At 44.1% G+C, this 17,550-nt stretch overlaps 1 protein-coding gene across 1 annotated transcript in view; it reads right to left on the minus strand.

The window, feature by feature from the left end:
- CACNA1B (calcium voltage-gated channel subunit alpha1 B) overlaps window positions 1-17,550 on the minus strand; it is a 298,173-nt gene that overhangs the window by 270,191 nt on the left and 10,432 nt on the right. The gene's annotated exons all lie outside the window — the stretch shown is intronic.

Below are 17,550 nucleotides of genomic sequence, written 5' to 3' on the forward strand. Positions count from 1 at the left end.
CTCACAGCTTCTGATCAGGGGTATAACCCAAGGGTTGGAGGGAGGAAGAGGTGAAGAGAGAGAAAAAGTCTTCCCTTACTTTATTTACCTTTTTTTTTTTTTTTTTAAGTATATGTACTTCACACAATTTTCAATTTGGACAACTGAAATGAAACCGGTTTCAAAAAGAAGGAAGAGATTTTATTCAAAGTTTCCATGAGTTCTTTCTTACTCCCCCCCCAACTAAAACAATTCAACATGAACACAAACTGGTTTTGTCAGCTTAAACAAACATGTGAAATCCTCCCCTCCACACAAAGATACACTCTGCTTATGATTGTTTTCTCCCTTGCTCCTCCTGGAAGGAGTACACGATCTAGGCCAGCAGCTTCATCCACTTTCCAGTCCTAAAAATAAACAGTGTTTGTTCCTTGCCCCTTTTGCTTCGCAAGATCTCAGATGTTAAATATTCAAACAATCCACATATAGAAAACTGATTCATCTCAATTATTCTTGGACATTTTCCTCCTAAAGTACATATATACCAAGCAAAGAAATAATACCACTAAGTTTTTTTCCTCCACAGTACAGCTATATCACCAACAACTTCAAAAATCACTTTTCACTAACAGATGGCAAACAGGGCTAAATGATGGGATGAGTGGTAGAAGGTTTTCAGATGAGCATTCAGTACAAGTTGCATAAACTGTCATCTTTAAGCTAAAACGTCCACTAAGACGTTCTTTACCACCATCACCTACGTGATTTTTTTCTTCCTGTATGCGTCTACGCATCATGAGACAAGAAGTACATGAAGTTACCAACAGACTTAAAGCCAAACACTCCCACCTCTTTTTATTGTTTATAGTTTTCTACTTTTAGGTGAGGTTTTCTAGGTGTCTGAGTGTTCTTCAGTAACTGATGAAGTGGTGGAGCCCCCTCCTAAATCAAGGAGGACTGTAAGAAAACTCCAGTGACTTTATGAGAACCCCTAGAAATCTTTCGTTTTGGATTGGTGCCCTGAAACTTGACAGGGAATGAGCCCATGCAGGAGACACGAGCCTATCGCTGTTCCCAAAAACATGCTTTGAAAGTATTAAGTGAAAATTAATGGTTACTTTTGTCTTTCATATTCCTATACCTCCCTTTCCACTGTAAAATAAGAAACATCAAAGTCTATCTCACAGGGGTGTTGTGAAAGTGAATTAATGTTTGTGTGAAGCACTCGTACTATAGCAATGAGGTCCATAAAAAAAGGCCTAGAAGGAAATTAATATTCCCATCTTCAGCCCACGGTTTGAATGGTGAGCTGTAAATAAGACCCAGGGCTGTGCCCTGAACAATAAAGATGGCAAATTAGATTAGCTCGGTCCCTTCTGCAGCCTCAAAGCTGGAGCCCAGCAGAGAAGCATGGGGGTGATCAAAGACCAGCTCAGTACAGACATGCTGCCAGACAGGGTTAATTCCAACATTTCCCCATTTCTGACCAATTGCTCACCGAGCAGAACATGGTTTTGGGGCATCAAGTCTGCTTTGTGACAGGACAAGTCAGCCTGGAGATCGGCCAGGTGCATGGCAGGATGTCCCTGCTCCTAGGAGCATCCCCACCAAGCATTCCTGTGCTCCCAGGAAGGTCATCTCCTCTCCTGCCATGAAACGGGTGCAGCTGGGACAAAGCAGACCAGAAGCCTTCCTCCCTACCATACTGCACCCCACAGGAGCAAAGCACTGACAGCAAACAGAGCTGCGACGCCACCCATCATGTGCGTGCTACTCGCACGGGTTGTTAAGGGCTCCAGGGGCAGGTGTGCTATAGAGATGCAAGTTAATATTCAACAGAGGGAGGAGACCATCTGCACCCTGGCAGCACAGCAGGTACCATCCCACCAGGCGCCCAGGCTGATGCTCACCCGTTCCGTGCACTCCATTGCAGGCATCTCATGCCCCTCCGCTGATGAGCACAAGAATGTCGTTCCATCGGGGACGGGCAGAGCAGGGTGGCTCCTCAGGAGATGGAGACCCGTACATCAAAACAACTCCAAGGACCACAGCACTGGTGTGCAACCCTAAACGTAGCCCAGGCAGATTGAAGTTCAGCTTCTGCGGGCTGGGCCATCACTCCACACCAGCAAGCACAGAGCAATCAGGAAGACTCATTAACAGAGAAGACATTTCAGCAAAGGGCTGCGTCTTTAAGGATGCTCTGTCTGCTGGACTCATCTGCCCAGGAACCAAGTACTCCAGCAGCATAGGAGAAATTTTTTGCCAGATAATTTTTGTTAGATTCCTCCCCCCCACATATTTAGGTCAACACAACACTTCAGTAACTCATGCTAAGTTTGCCAAAAGATTTCCTTGAAGGAAGGGAACATGGAGAACATTTTGTATGTCAACATTGTTAAATTGAAACCTTTAGAGTTTGGTCTTTTCTACTTGGAAGGATGTTACATTTTAATTTCACAGATAAAACTGAAGTTATTGAGAACATTAAAAGCTCAAAAAATTTTCTTAATCCAGATTAGACAAAAATGTTACTCCTCATTTTACCCAATTTTCTTGCTTTTTTAATCTGCTTTTCATCTGAAACTTGGTTCTTTCAGTGCTTGTGCATGGCATGAAACAATTTCCTTGATTTTTCAGAGCTACAAGCAAGCCAAAATAACAGTTATTTGCACAACCAAAGTGGTTGCGCCACATACATTTCCATACCTATCAGACAGCTAAATTTAACTGCTTAATTATTGGGGGGGGGGGGGGGGGGGGGGAGGAACAGTAAGAAAGGCTGCACCTGGCAGCAAACAACCATCTCTCCTTGCTTTGGGAGCAGCACTGGAACCCTCTGAATAGTCTCTTCATCCTTTCATTCCCCTGCTTGATGCTGGAACAGGATGTCAGATCTCAGCTTGTACATTTTGTCCCCATCTTAATCTACGTTTGAAGAACTACAATGAGTCTAAAAAGGAGAAAGCTGAGAGGTTTAATTACTTTTATCCATGTTTGAGAGGCACTCTCAAGTATATCCAGGGTTCCTGGAACTGCAGCCCTAGTGCCAGGGAGAAAATGAACAGCAAGAGACAGGCTAAAAAAATCCCCGGCTCCCGGATATTTGCCTGAAACACAGCTTGGTTCCAAGAACGCTGCACTGTTAGTCTGGCTGGGGCTAGTCTCAAGCAACGCCCTTTCCATCTCTCTGCTGCAAGGTTACACTCATATTAAGCTCATGGATTTAGCGATCCTCCTTGCACACAAACCAGACTTCAGGCCGGATGAGGTGGGAAGTGGCAAGAGGTGGGTTTTGCACTGCTGAATTTGCTTTAATCAAAGCACAAGGGAAGAGGATCTGCATCCAGCAGACTGCAGCTTAGCTCCACGTGCTGCAGGAGCTGGCTACCTAACGCTTGAGTTTCTACAACATTCATTTGTGTCTCACGAAAGGCACGCCACAGTTACGCAGCCTCAATTTGCAAAAGCAAAGCCCGAATATTTTGGTAGTCATTTCCAGCAAGTCACCTTCCCAGGGTCTGCAGCATTTTAAGTACGCTGAGCCCCAGCTGATCTGCAGGCTGCACGAGGTGGCAGGCAGCAGTGCCAAGGGAGGGGAGGGAGCCCAAGGAGCTCACATGCCATCTTAGATTTCAGCCCTGAGATATTAAGAGTGATAACACACTGACTGAAGCCTTTACATAGGATGCAGCTCTGTTGAAGGGTACCAGATCAGCAGTTTTCTACCTGTCACCCTACATCAATGCTTTAACTAAGGCAATAGATGGTTCTTTTTAGCTGCAGCTTGTAAGTCCTTCAATCAAGGCACACAGAGCAACCATGTGGGTCCTCACCCCATTTCTGCCAGTGTTTTAAATATTTTATTGGTTGTTTTGGTTTTGTTCAAGTCCCTCATTCCTAAAGAGGAAAGCAGATGTAAGTGTGACCCATCGTTCCTGGTGAAGATGAGCACTCAGTAGCAGCCACAAATTTCTTACAGACAAGAGGCATTACTCAAGACTTGTAGGCTTTCCCTGCACCTCACACAGACACCCATACACCGCTCGACACTTGGCTGCAAACACTCTGCCTTGTGGCTGAGTCTCTCAGACCACTTGCCTGCAGCTGAGCTGCCCACACACCATTTGGAAACGCTGGCACGAGGCAGCTGGATTTCACAGATCTCCTCCCTTCCTACAAACATTCCTGCAAAAGGACCCAGGAGCCTCAAAGTATGACGGAAAGTGCCCAGCAGGGACGTACACAAAGGCCTTGTCTCTATCCTGGTGAAGATGCTCTGTCCCTCTCCTGTGCTTTCGTCACCCCAAGTCACTGTGGCTACTGCAGACTCCTTCCCAGCCCTGCCTCAATCCATCCATCCTAGTGCCACGAGGCTCCAGGTAAAGAGCTCTCGCCAGCGTATTCACTGCAATCCCAGCTTCAGTTGTGCTTCCTACACCAGCAGCAGGGCCAAAAGCAATGCCACACCACTGCCAGGAACGAGCTATGTGGGGAGGCAAATGGCTCTCTGCCCCCTCCAGCGCAGCCCTGAGCACAGTGTGAGCACCCATTAAATCACACCCCTTGGAAGTGGCAGTGAAGGTTGTCCTCCCAGTCCCTCTGTTATACAAGGTCCTGATCAGCCTCACAATGAGGTGCCCATGTGGTTCGCCTTTCCATGCCATATGCACTGCCTGCACCACTCCTGCAAGGACATCAAGCCTTGGTCTATCGCAATCTTCTTTTCATGGATAAGGATCCTCTTTCACAAACTGCATTACAGTGATTTTAACAACCTAGCCCTGGACAGAAGGTTGTTTCTCACAATCCTCTCATACCTCTGGGGTAGCAGGCTGGGGAGATACCATCTCCTGATCTCTGAAAGAGCTTGTTCACACACCTCTCAGAGTTCTCAGGGGTTGTTTTCAGTTTTTAAACAAAGAGATCCACTGGCCAGTAAGAAAACAGGCTTTTTAAAAGGAGGAATAGGCATGTAACCTATGTTTTACATGTTTTTCATGTGAAAAATAGTAGCTCACAGTTGTGCATAAAATGAGATTTGAGAGGATGGTGAATTGCAAACTAGGAATTAGAGGTGGAGACATGGTGCAGGCAGGATGGGGACAGCATTACTTATCTGGCCATTTCAGAAAGCCACACAGCCTCCCTTACTAGAGGATGCGATTATTAAAGATGCTCCAACACATTCATCCTCCCAACACCCTTATGCACTTGGACAGTGCTGTTATTTCCCACATGGGGCCAAGTGACCCAGCCTGTCCTGCCCATCATACAGTAAAGCTGATCCCCATTCACCCAGGCTGGTGCCCAGCCAATGGATGGTCCTTCTGTTTGGGACCAGAGCAAGAACATAGATGATTTGCCACATGATGACATGGTAAGCTCATGGATGTGCTGCAACGCCAGCAGCCAGGAGTACCAGACATCTACTATACAGCTAGAGTTGGATGATTGAGGCCTGAAGGAGCTCCTACAGCTGACAGTGATGCTGGGGTAATTTTAGGCAAGCAACCCAACTGTATTGTTGGGGCATCATCTATAAGAGAGCAAGATAATTACTCCCTCCTAACCCCACTGGCGATGGGTTTACATGGTGGTACGTGACGTTTACCACTTGCTCCTGAACAGCTAGGTTGGCTTCTGCAGAGCTCAAAAAGATCAAGTTTGGTCCATGCGTATGACTGGGAAGATCAAGCAGAGCAAGTGTCTGCAAGCACCAAAGGCCCTGTTTTGCAAAGTCACTTTTCTTGATCCTATCCATATTTCAGAACATCTCCAACTGAGCCCCATTAATGTAATTGATTTTTAATGGCATTCTCAAAGAAACGATGTGAAGATTTTAACAGGCTATTAGACTGAAATTAAGCCTCACCCAAACCTTCCTCCCTAGGAACAAAGGTTTCCAAACATGCAGGGGGGCTGTTCCATTCCTGCTAATGGGCAAGGAGGTACTCCAGTGACCTGGGGAAAGGGGACACTAATTCCCCATATTCCACTCCACAGAGCATTGATCCCACCACTGCTAGAGACCAAAGGTTTGTAAATTACAAGGGAAGGTTTTCTCATCCTTCCCACACAAGCAAGACCGGAGGGCAACCCTAGAGGGATCAGAAGCAGAAATACCATTTGATGAGATGGAGGTCTTCCAGGTTTCAAAAAGAAACATAAAATACATGTCTTGCTTACTTTTCTTCTCTGGGATCCTTCATGCCAAGCAGGCATTGGCTGATTTCTCAGATCAGGCCTTTGAAACCCAAACAGCTGAACCTGGCAAGTGGTTATAGTCGATGGCTTCAGCAGTGCCGCTTTCCCAGTGAGGCTTGTGCTGCAGTAAACCATTACAGCCTCTGTCCTTCTCCTGTGGAAACAGGCACCAGGCAAGGACTTCCAACTTCTCCCTTGTATTCATTTCATGTATACACCATGAGCCATATCTTTTCAAAGTCTACTCAGGGTTCAAGCAATTTAAAGCCAGGATGTTATCCTGAAGACTGACTTTGCCATGGATGACATTCCCCTTACTCTATTCAGTCACTTCTGCTCCAGCAAAAGGGGAGCCACTCCTTTTTTTTATTCTCTAGCAAATCAGTGACAATACTTCTGGACATTTTGACTCAAAGCATGTCACCTCCCCCAAAGGTCCAATCTTTCCTCAGGTTAAAATCTGACAGACACCCACATTTGCAATTTCCCCTGTGTGGCACGCCATCATTTTAACACATTCCCCGTGGTACACGAACACTGAGCTCCATGCAAGATTCTCCCACTCACTGTGAGTGAGCATCTGCATTTCTAGAAGATTATGCTGTTACCATCTATTTTACTTCTGATTCAAATTCTCCTCACTTGATTTCAACATTTTTAAAGATTTATTTTTACTTCTTTTGAGACATTTTAAACTCATTTCTTTTCAATACTGTCAACCAGCCTTTTTCACTAGTACATTACGAATTCGGGTACCATTATTATCTTTATTTCTAAAGAGGTAGAAATGTGGATACAAAAGAGGAAATCAATGGCCTAAAATCCTTTATTAGCCAATGACATGGGCAGCAAAGAAAAACAGGACACCCAAAATCCCACTCCACTGCTCAATCTGCTAGGCAAGAGAACTGAAACTGTATTATTCTGGATCTGTTTCAGACACAGCATTATCTGCTGCTATAGTCTCATGTTCTTTCATGCCTTCCAATTAAAGCAAGGAAATTGGATCATGCTGAGCTTCCTTTGTCCTTTTCACCTCTTGTGAAAGTCAGGGGTTACCATAATTTTATACCTGTTATAATTAGCTTTAATGTTGTAACCTGGGAGGGAAAAAAAAATAGTGTTCTTTTAATAATAGACTTAGTGAATCATGGAGTGGTCTTATCTTTTCCACAACTGGTAGCCAAGTTTAGTATTTTAAAATCCTCTTACACTGTACCTAACCAATTTAAGTACTTTATTCATTACTACAGAAAAAAGAAATTTAAACTGCGCAACAAGTTCAAGATTCACCTAGCCAGTCCAGGCTAGGAGCTAAGTTTGGTCACAGAACTTCACAAATTTACCCAGGATGTGGGTAAACAAGGCTGGGATTTGGCGTCAGAAGACAAGAAAGGTAAAATTTTTCATTTCAGCACATGTTTCTCAGGGTAGAGATAATCTGCAGAGATCAGTGATGAGGATATACACATCATCAGCTAAATGTTTTCGACTGATACAGCATCATTTACTTCGAGCACATGGTTATGAACTTTTGAAAAGAATGGGATTAAAAAGACATTTAAGGAGTTTGCTGGACTTCAGTCTTTGTCCTGTAACCATAGCAGCCAGGATACAGTGGCTCATATCTTTATCAAGCCAAGACTTGAGGCTTTCATCTCGTCTTTTCACCAGACCTACTTCTGATGAATATCAAGAGAGGTACTACCCATCTACCACCAAATGCACCAGCCAAAACTGCGTATTTCTTCACAGCGCAGGAATAGCTCACTGCCACTTTACACAGCTTTTGGCTACTACCCTTCACCCAACACTGGAGGCCAGAAAAGCAGCAGAGATTTGTCTTTGGCATTGTGAGGGAGGTTTGTTAATGCACCTACCCAGCATGAGAGCTTTGGTGCCCAACTTCTGGCAGCTGGATGTGTTTTCAGGTCTGACTGAAGCCTCATTCAGGACAGGGCCACCGTCTGACAGGATAATTTCACCTGCCAGAATCTTCTTCCATGCTCCGAATCCTGCAAAGGTTGGAGGCCGCAGCTGAGCAGAGCCCTCTCCTCCCAAAGCAAGGTCAAGGCAGTGTTCCACCATGGAAAGAGAGCAGTAACACTTGTGCAGCACCTGGCCTGAAGGTGCCAGACCTCACTCCTCTACAAAACCAGAACACCTTTACCAAACTGGCATCTACATTATTAGAAACCACCTTGGATTCATTTTAAATGAGTGGCAATTTTCAAACCCAGATCTTTCCCCGAAGCTTAGGCTTGGAGGTTTTGAGGGCACACTTAACACAGCACTGGAGTATTGAAGTTTCTCTCTAAGCTGTAGCACAGCTTGCAAAAAGATTTTTGATCTTTAAATCAGACATTAAATGATGGAATACCACTACTCCTATTGATACTGTTTCATGTATAAAAAGACAAAGTTTAGCCTTGACATAAACTGCTGTATTTCACAGGTCATGCTGTAACAGACTGGATTGCTGCTCTGGAGTCATGTCTCCAGCATGATTCAGAAGAAATTACAAGATAAAGAAAAGGACAATTATGAAACAGCCTGTTCACATTTCCACCTAACTTATTTCAGGGAGCACTAGGAGAAGGGCCTAATCATCCTCCTTCAAAAATCCATTTCCTCTCTGGTGAATCTGTAGATGATCTGTAGGCTCCTTTGGTCTCAAGACCCAAAACAGACCATTTCAGCTGAAGCAAATTCTTGTGATGAGTTCCATGAGTTAATTACATTTCCATTAGTAGAGAAGTTCTAAAACTTCAATTTCTTTGCTGATGCTTTTTGAATCCTGCCAAAACAGATAGGGAAACATGATTTCCTCTTTTTTCCTTTATCTATCTCACCCTTATGAGACTTTCCTCTTAATTTTAACTCTCTCAGCCTTTTCATTTCTCCTTAAATGGACATTTCTTCAACCCTTTAATCATTTTCACAGCCTTCCTCCTAAGCTCCCATGCCCAAACTTTATTTGAGGATGCTGGTTCAGGATGTTTGAGATGGGGAACTAAGCCAAAAGACAGTTCAATCTTTTAGTCTTCCTTTTTTCTTCTTTTTTTTTTTAAAACTGGAAAATAAGCTGAGCGCTCCAATTTAAGTTCTTTTAAGTCCTCTTTGAACCAGAACCAAGCTACATCCAACTATATTTCTGATTATCAGTTTAGTTTGAGAGCTCTTCAGCACAGGACATTTTGTAGCCGAAAAAGGGTTAGACTCTGCCAAGCAGATCATTTCTGTCCTTCACTCCTTTGCCTCTACATCACCCCATGGACCATCAACATGCTCCTAAACCCTTAGTCTGACATTGGGTGCTTCCTGTTTTGCAGACCCTTACAGGGAATTTTTACATGTTTAATGAGGTGAAGGGGGGAGTCAACTTTAGCCTCTCTCCAGAAACATCCATAAGGAACAACCTTCACAGCATCTGCAGAGATTCATGGCATAGGTGTAACATGCTGAGAGAAGCCCTCTCCTCTTTTGAGAGCCTCAGGTACAATTTCTATTCTCAGTGAAGCACAGCACTGCTCTGGTCTCCACTTCTGATCTTTTCCTTGCTTAAATCTTACACAGCCAAACACGAGCTGACTTGAACTGAGCCAACAGCTAAACCCGTTATTGGCTAAAACTTGGGGTTTAACTCAGGAGTGACCTGAACTTCTTGCTCCAGAGGGATGCTTTTAAAAGTCTACAGCTGATCATGAGAACCACCTACACATACACACCCACCCCTGTAGCCAGCTCTTGAAACCAAGACATCTTCTCCAGCACTGACAGGATAAGAATATCTACCGGAAAAACCTGACCTGTTTCCTCAATATTCCACCCTGAGATCACCGAGACAAATAAGTTCATTTATTAGTCAAAAAACAATGAAAGGAGATTTTCCTGACCACCAGCATACAGGAAAATGAAGGAGGGAGGAAGCAAAGCCTTATATTTATTGTCAGCCATTGATTTAGCTAATGCTGACCATGCCAGGAAGAAAAGATTTCTCATATGTATTTGAAGAGCACTGTTTAGGTGGCCATGCTCCTTTGTGAGGATCAGGCAACTTTCCAAACCCTCTAGCTCACACTACAGGTTTGACATGTGCCACATGTAGGAAGCAGGACTTCTTTCTCAGCTTAAGCTGCCAGGCTTCCCCATCGCACAAAAGTGTCCTTTCCATGCAGCCAGTTCATGCAATGTGCCCTCTGTGCCATTCATCCTGCAGCCACTGGTATTACTGAACTCATTCACAGAGGATCCCTTCCCTCCATCCCAATTCAGTCAGATCCTTCAGCACAGAGAAGATCCAAGACAGCTGAAGTTAAGCAAAGAGCCTAACCTTGGTGTCGAAAAGCATCTCCAGGTACCCAAATGCCAGGTCCTGACCCTAGAGCTTGGGTTACCTATACAGAGACCTGGAATCACTCATCCTCCTGGCTCCAGCTTCCAGCATGGAAGCCTTGCCCTGGCCGGAATGTCCCACACACCTTGTAAGTGGTTCAGTAACAGCAAAATGGAAGATCAATTTTCCACCTCCACTAAGTTTCCCTGATGTTTTCAGAGACCCCTGAGGAAGGCAATGCTCCCAAAGCACCCAAAACCTTTGGGGTGAGTTGTGGATCCAAGATGCGTGCGCAAATGTGACGCTGTTGCTCCTGGCACTCAGGATTAGATTACAATTAAAAGTAGGCTGATTTTCTAAATGCTCATTCTTTTCAACAATCACAGCCAGGTTCTTATCATCTCAGATGAGCAGGCACTTTGCCGTCAAAAGCTGGCCACTTGGGAACTGGGACACAGCAGCAGAAGCAACATTTGAGAAGCAGGAGCCTGAGAAATCCTGCACACTCCTCCTCATCTAATCATGAGACAGCACTCAACACCACACAGAGGACTTGGGTGTTGGGGTGGGGGGGTTAAACTGGGAAGCATTAAGAAAATGAAGATTAGAGCACTTCATAGCTGCAATTTTATTTGTTGTTTTGGTTTTGAATTCCTAGTATTTGTACTCAGCTATAATAGCAACTGGGTATGCAATGCTTTCCACCTATAGAGAAGAGCAAGCAGTCAAGCAGATGCCCACACTACATGATTGCTAGGGCAGGGTCAGACCTTAGGAGCAGATCACAAGGTCCAGAGTGCTCTTCCCACCTGCAGTCTCCCTGATTGCCTCTGCATGGTACAGCTGGTAGCCTCACTTGTGACAATATTTCCCTGCCACCAGCCTCCCTTCGAGAACCATAAAAAGCTAAAAACACTGTCTGGACTCTGGACTAATGATCCTGCCTGGCTTTGATAAAGCTCTGGTTGTGATGAGAGCATACCTCCCTTTTACCTGGGGTAGCCACTTTTACTTTAGAGCTGCCCAACTTCAGGGCCTGTGGGCCAAGGCGATGTAAGCACCCTCAGATGGTGGTGTCCGACACTCCCCTCTTTGTGAACAAAAAGCTTCAAAGAAGCATAAACAGGCATAAAACATGGAAAGCAGCACAAGATGTAAATCTGAAGAAATGCTTTTGTTTCCTCTCTCTTTGGAGAAAAGCTGTTTTTCTGTTCCTCAGCTTTCTGGCTTCTTCTTGTGTGGTACCACCATTTATCAGTTCACATACCAGGTATTCAATACCTTGCAGTCACTTCTAATAAAGTAAGAGAAGCACGTCAATGTCATTATCTATTTGCCCTTGAGAGGTACTCTAACCTGAAACGTTCGGTTTGCCACAACCAGAGCAGAGCCATGCTTCAAGGACAACTTCTGCCAGGGAAGGGCTGTCCCCACCTGCCGGTCCTGACGGTCTGTGACCATCTGCAGCCTTCCTCTAAGCACAGCCCTGAGTCCTCCTCTGCTCAGGAAAGCGTCCTTCTAATTTAGCAGCCAGACACACAATTACACACCCACCTGCTTAACTCAACCTGCCTCTACCCACCCCCACCAAAATCAATGCACAAAAGCCACTATAAGTAATAAAAAAAGACATGAGCCCTGATTAACACTCCAAGAGGCTCAGAATGGTCTGGGACCCCCTTTGCTAGGTGAAACAAGCCCAGAGGGAAAGCAAGCTCCAGCCTCAAGGAACCTGCTGCCCCACTGGGCAAAACTGGCTGTAATAGTGCATAAAAGGAAACAGGGACATTTGCCAAGGTGCGTTTAGAGCCCACCAATCCTTCCTCTCTGTCCAGCATCTTCTCCTTCTCCTTTCTGCTTCTTCAACTCCCCAAGAGCCCAGATGGCCAAGGGACAGAAAATAGAAGAACTTCAAACTATTTTAGACTGTTCAAACTGAGATCTCACACGCCCTCTTCCCTTCCAGTTACCAACCACTCATTTTCTCTGCCTCAAAAAAAAATTTAGTTACTTGCCTTCCTCCATTACTGCTCCCATACATCAGCCAGATCACTAGTTAACACCTCGCATTGAGGAAAACAGGTAAATTCCCTTTGCCTTGTCCAACTTTTTTTTTATCTGATTTAATTTCAGAAGGTACCCTTAGCTTTTCTGAGCCAGCAAGTATCCATCCGTCACTGGAGCATAAAAGAAATCGCAAACAAGGATCAGCTCCATTAAAATCTATAGAGGCTTTGCTCTTAGCATGACTCATGAACAATGCTAATAGCAATCAGCCTTAGCCCATCACCACCCATGCTGTATAACCATGCAAAGAGGCTTACTTGTTCTCCTGGTGACAACTAATCAAGATGAAGCTTGTCCCTCTTAAAGTATCCATTTTCCCAACTCCTGTTGCTGTTCAGCTTTGCTTTCTAGCACAGAAGTGCCAAAAGTTCCATGTTGGAAAAGCAGAGAGAAATCTGCATTTCCCTGCTCCTAGCCCCTTTATTCCCTACGTGTCTAGATCTAAAACTTATAAACAAAGCACTGAGCATACTGTCTAAAGTGATGCTGGCAGGGCATCCAAGGGTTTTTATTTCATTTTAATTTTGCTTTTCAAATTATTACATTCTATGGTTATTAGCAGGTGGGAAGATTGAGGTGTTTTGGGGAGTACACAAGAGCCAGTTACATAGGACCCCATAATTCAGACATCCTAGTCTAAGGGCTTTTGAATGCACAGGAACATGCATGCGGAGAAAAAAAAGAAAGCCTAGAGACTACAGGCATCTATGTATATTTGACAGCTTTAAGAATCCCAGCCCTCAACCAGACATCCACTTCTCAAATACTTTCATGGTCACATCTCACACCACACCCTGTCTAGGAGGTACGTCCACCTCAGATTAAAAGATCAGAAGTCTGTAGCCTGCTGCGCAGCCCAGGCTGGATGGTTCCTATGCCTCCCCCTTTGACAGTCATCACTGCAACCAAGGCTGCTGCTGCTCCTCATACACTGCACCAGGAATAGCATCTCATACTGCCCACATACTAAGATGATCCTGGTAACTAGCAAAGCTAACATCAGGGATGAACAGGTCTTTATTATGCTATTAAATGAGTTACCTTCCAAATTATTAGCATCACCAGGAGCTAGGAGCACATTTCTCAGTCATCCAGACAATCAAGATAATTCTAGCTTTCGTAATTTGTTCCCGACAGCCTGAGACATCAGTAACAGCACAGAGACTTTGTGCACATCATTTGGCAGCTCCAGGCCTGGCACACACTGTTTCTGCCAGTCCCACCCAGAGATCCAGGCAGCTGATCCAACTGGCTCAAGAAGCTACCAGGACTCTTTGAGAGTGTTTAATCCAGGCTTATTGAAAGCCAAAAAAATTAACTCTGCTCATAAAGGTCAGAGCATGATCCTTTCAAGTGCTCCATTTATTTATACCAGTCTTCAGCAACTCTTGGTGTTGGACAAACACTACAAACGGTTGCGATCACTGCGTCCAAGAGGATATGACAGAACTAAGAAAGGACCAGAGCAACAGCACAGGTCAGTGGTGCACAGAAAAGCTTTCAGGCCAAGGGGGGTTGGGCAGTATAAATCTCTGACCGGGGAAATGCTGGAAATTCATAAAACCATAACAGAAGAAGGAATGATTATTCTTCAGATCTTACTATACAAAATCTAGAAGGCAGCAATGGAAATCTCAGGTAGCTAGTGATGAAAGAAGGGATAAACAGCACTTTTTCTTGTGGTACATAATTAAACCATGAGACCCATTGCCCAGGATATGAGGAAGCCAAAACTATAAACAGGCCCCAAAACACAACCAAGGAGAACTATCCCCTTGGACCACACAGTTTAAAAGCTATCAGACCCATATTTTTCTCAAAAATCCCTAGATATCTGAATTTTGGGAATCAGGAATATGAGGATCATTTTATCCATGCCGTGTTCTCCATTATTCTCCTTAGCAGCCACCCTGTTACACCAGCTGCAGCTAGAGAAGATGTTTGTAGTTTAACCCAGTACAGCAGTTCTTCGGACTATTGCATCCAAAGCCCAGGACACCAGGAGAAATCTTCCCATGAGCTCCAACAGGAACAGGTCTGAACCCTCAAGGCCCTGAATCCAGGCTCATAGCTCCATCCACTGCCATCTGAGGGTTTGAATGTAGGGAGGACTTTGTTCCCAAGACAACTGTGGATATCTGAGGATTCCACCCCAAGACAGGTTGCAGCAATAGAGTAAAAAGTCCTTTTGCTCCTCCCTTGGGAAAAGTGCATTAAGATCATATGGTCCGAGGCCAGCTGAGAAATTGCATTTCTGTGTGATTTAGAGCTGCTAATGGGTGATGTCATCACTGGAGTGAATGCAATCCCATGAAAATGTGAAAATAAAATGAGCAGGAGCTATAAAATATACATGTATCTCCACAATAGCAACGGGCACATCACAGCAGGGCAGCTTTCCTTGATACTCATCTACAACTGGAGGAGTTTACAAGAAATAACTAAAAAATTACAGAGGAAAAAATCTTTCAAGAAGCAGCAATCTATTATTTTCCCAGGCCTTTATTAACAGCAAATCAGCATGCTTCCTTGAAAGTAAATAAGAAAGACACCACAGCATTGCTGTAGAAAGAAACTGAGGGAGTGTTTTCTGGAACAACAAACCAAGCCATTTTGGGCCACTATCTGTTAGACTCCAGTTTAGCTCAATAGGATATTGATCCTGGCTGCATATAACACAGCCCTGATTTATTTTCAGATTAACAAGTTCTACTGTCTGATTTTGACAAACAAGATGTCCATCATTGCAGGCAAATAAAAATACATATTTATCAATAATCCCAGCGTGCAGGCATTGAATAGCAAAAAAAGGGGGGTGGAAAAAACAAGTGGAAAAGGTTACTGCGTGGTCAGTGTAGTATTTACATAAGGGTAAGTTCAATAAATGCAGAGCCTTCCCCCACAGCCTCCTCCAAAACACACCCAGATACAGGCTGGCCTTCTTCCTATGGAAACGGCTAACGAGAGCAAAGCTGCTCTTTGCTTTTATCGGTTTTAGCTAAAAGCTGAAAATGAGATCAGATTTTCTGACATTAACCATTTACCTTAACAAAAATGTGCACTCAACAGGATTAGCAGGTATACAACTCTGTGTGTGGTATCATGAAATGCATTTTTGTGATCTTTGATGCTTACACAGAAAAGAGAAATTAAAATCCCTCTATAATATTAGGAACTGAACACTGATCACTGCCTGGGAAACATGAAGGAACATTTTCAAGTAGAACACTTGCACATATGGAAAGGAAAGCTTTTGATAGAGTAGTAAAATGATATTTCAAAAACTGATGTCCTACCTATCTATATTTATAGGAACACATTAAGTACAAGTTTAGCACTGTCCTTTATTATTCTCTAATAAATTACAGAACCTGCTTGATCATCTTGTGAAACACAGATCTGAGACCATCTTCCACAGAAACAAAAATTAAGCTCCCATTTGTGTCACCACCTCACAGCCCCTCCCTGGAGAAACAGCCGCGTTTGTCAGTAGTAAATGTTCTTCGTCAGCAACCTGCCTTTATAGTCTCGATACAGAAGTGCCAGGATGATGTCTGTGTCCAACAAAAGGCCTTGCTCAGACTTCCCCTTGTCAGCCAAGCTAGGGCAGGCAATGGGCAGATGAAAGGGTTTCTGGCCAGTGAAGGAAGCCCAAGGAAGAGGAGCTCCTGCTTTGTAGCACAGACCCATGGCAACACAGAGCGAGCAAAGAACATAATAAGGATCTAGGAAAATCAGAGCAAAACACAACAGGCTACAGAGAAAACACTAATTCAATTCCCTGTGTGAAGCTGCAGATCTTTCAACGTTATTTCTCTACTATAGGTCCCTCCACCTCATTACTGGGTTTGGAAATACAGCCCCAGATTCAGGAAAGCATTTATCTAACCAAGCACACGAGTAACCCTCTTACTTTCAGTAGGATCCCCCAGACACTAAAAATTGGGCACGAGCTCAAGCGCCTTGCTGAATCCAGCCCTCGAATTACAGGATTAGAGGTCTGTGGATTTCCTCAGTGGAGATGACTCTTGGACTTCATGTCGATCAGTTTACACTTTGCCTTCCCTGCATTGCCTGCCTGGTGGGAAGTCCGTGTACAAGACAATTTCAATACAGCCCAGCTAGTATCACCATTGGAAACCAGCAGCTTTGACGTTAACAGGGTTGTACTTCAAAAGAATACGCATGTTTGCAGATGGCAACAGGGTTCCTTATTACAGCTGTCTAATCAGGCCAATATTCTGCAATTATGCTCAGAGATCAAACAGCACTGCAAACAGCACTCACAATAAAACTGGCACCAGTAAGATGCCGGTGTCACACCCGTAGCATCGCACATTTAGTTGTGATTCCACAAGCACGGCACACACACACGATGTTTCAGATACTGTCAAAAAACTTCAAATGTCTCAGTCACAGCTAGGCAGTTTTAAAAAAAAAAAATCTATTTTGATTCTTGGCCTGTGTTTATGGAAAAAACAAATCTAAACCACGCCTAAACAAATAGCAATATGGCTGTAATTCAGGAAAGCTTTTATGTATAACCTTAACTATAAGTACAGAACCACTGGAGTCAGCTGAATTCAAACATGTACTTGAATGCTTTGCTGAAGGATAAGTTAAACCACATGCCAAAGTCCTTTCCAGAATCAGGGCCTTGATTTTATTTTTTTCTTAAACACACAAAAGGGCATAGTGCTAACTAGGAATCAGAACATACCATCGGTGCGAATAATTGTAGCATCTGTGCTAATTCTCTTTTCATCCTGGTACCCCCTATGCCTCCAAGTATGTAAATCTGAATCTCCTTGTGGCTCCACTAAAGTTTCTATTGATTAAATACCCAGCCCCAGCAGCAGGAGAATCAAGCTCTGCATATTTATTTTCTTCCTCTCAATACATAAAGAATTCCCTTTGGCCTCTCAATTGCTGTATCACATGGTACACTGAATGCAAATAGA

Source organism: Ciconia boyciana, chromosome 18 (assembly GCF_034638445.1).
Source record: "Ciconia boyciana chromosome 18, ASM3463844v1, whole genome shotgun sequence".
Lineage (NCBI taxonomy): Eukaryota > Metazoa > Chordata > Aves > Ciconiiformes > Ciconiidae > Ciconia > Ciconia boyciana.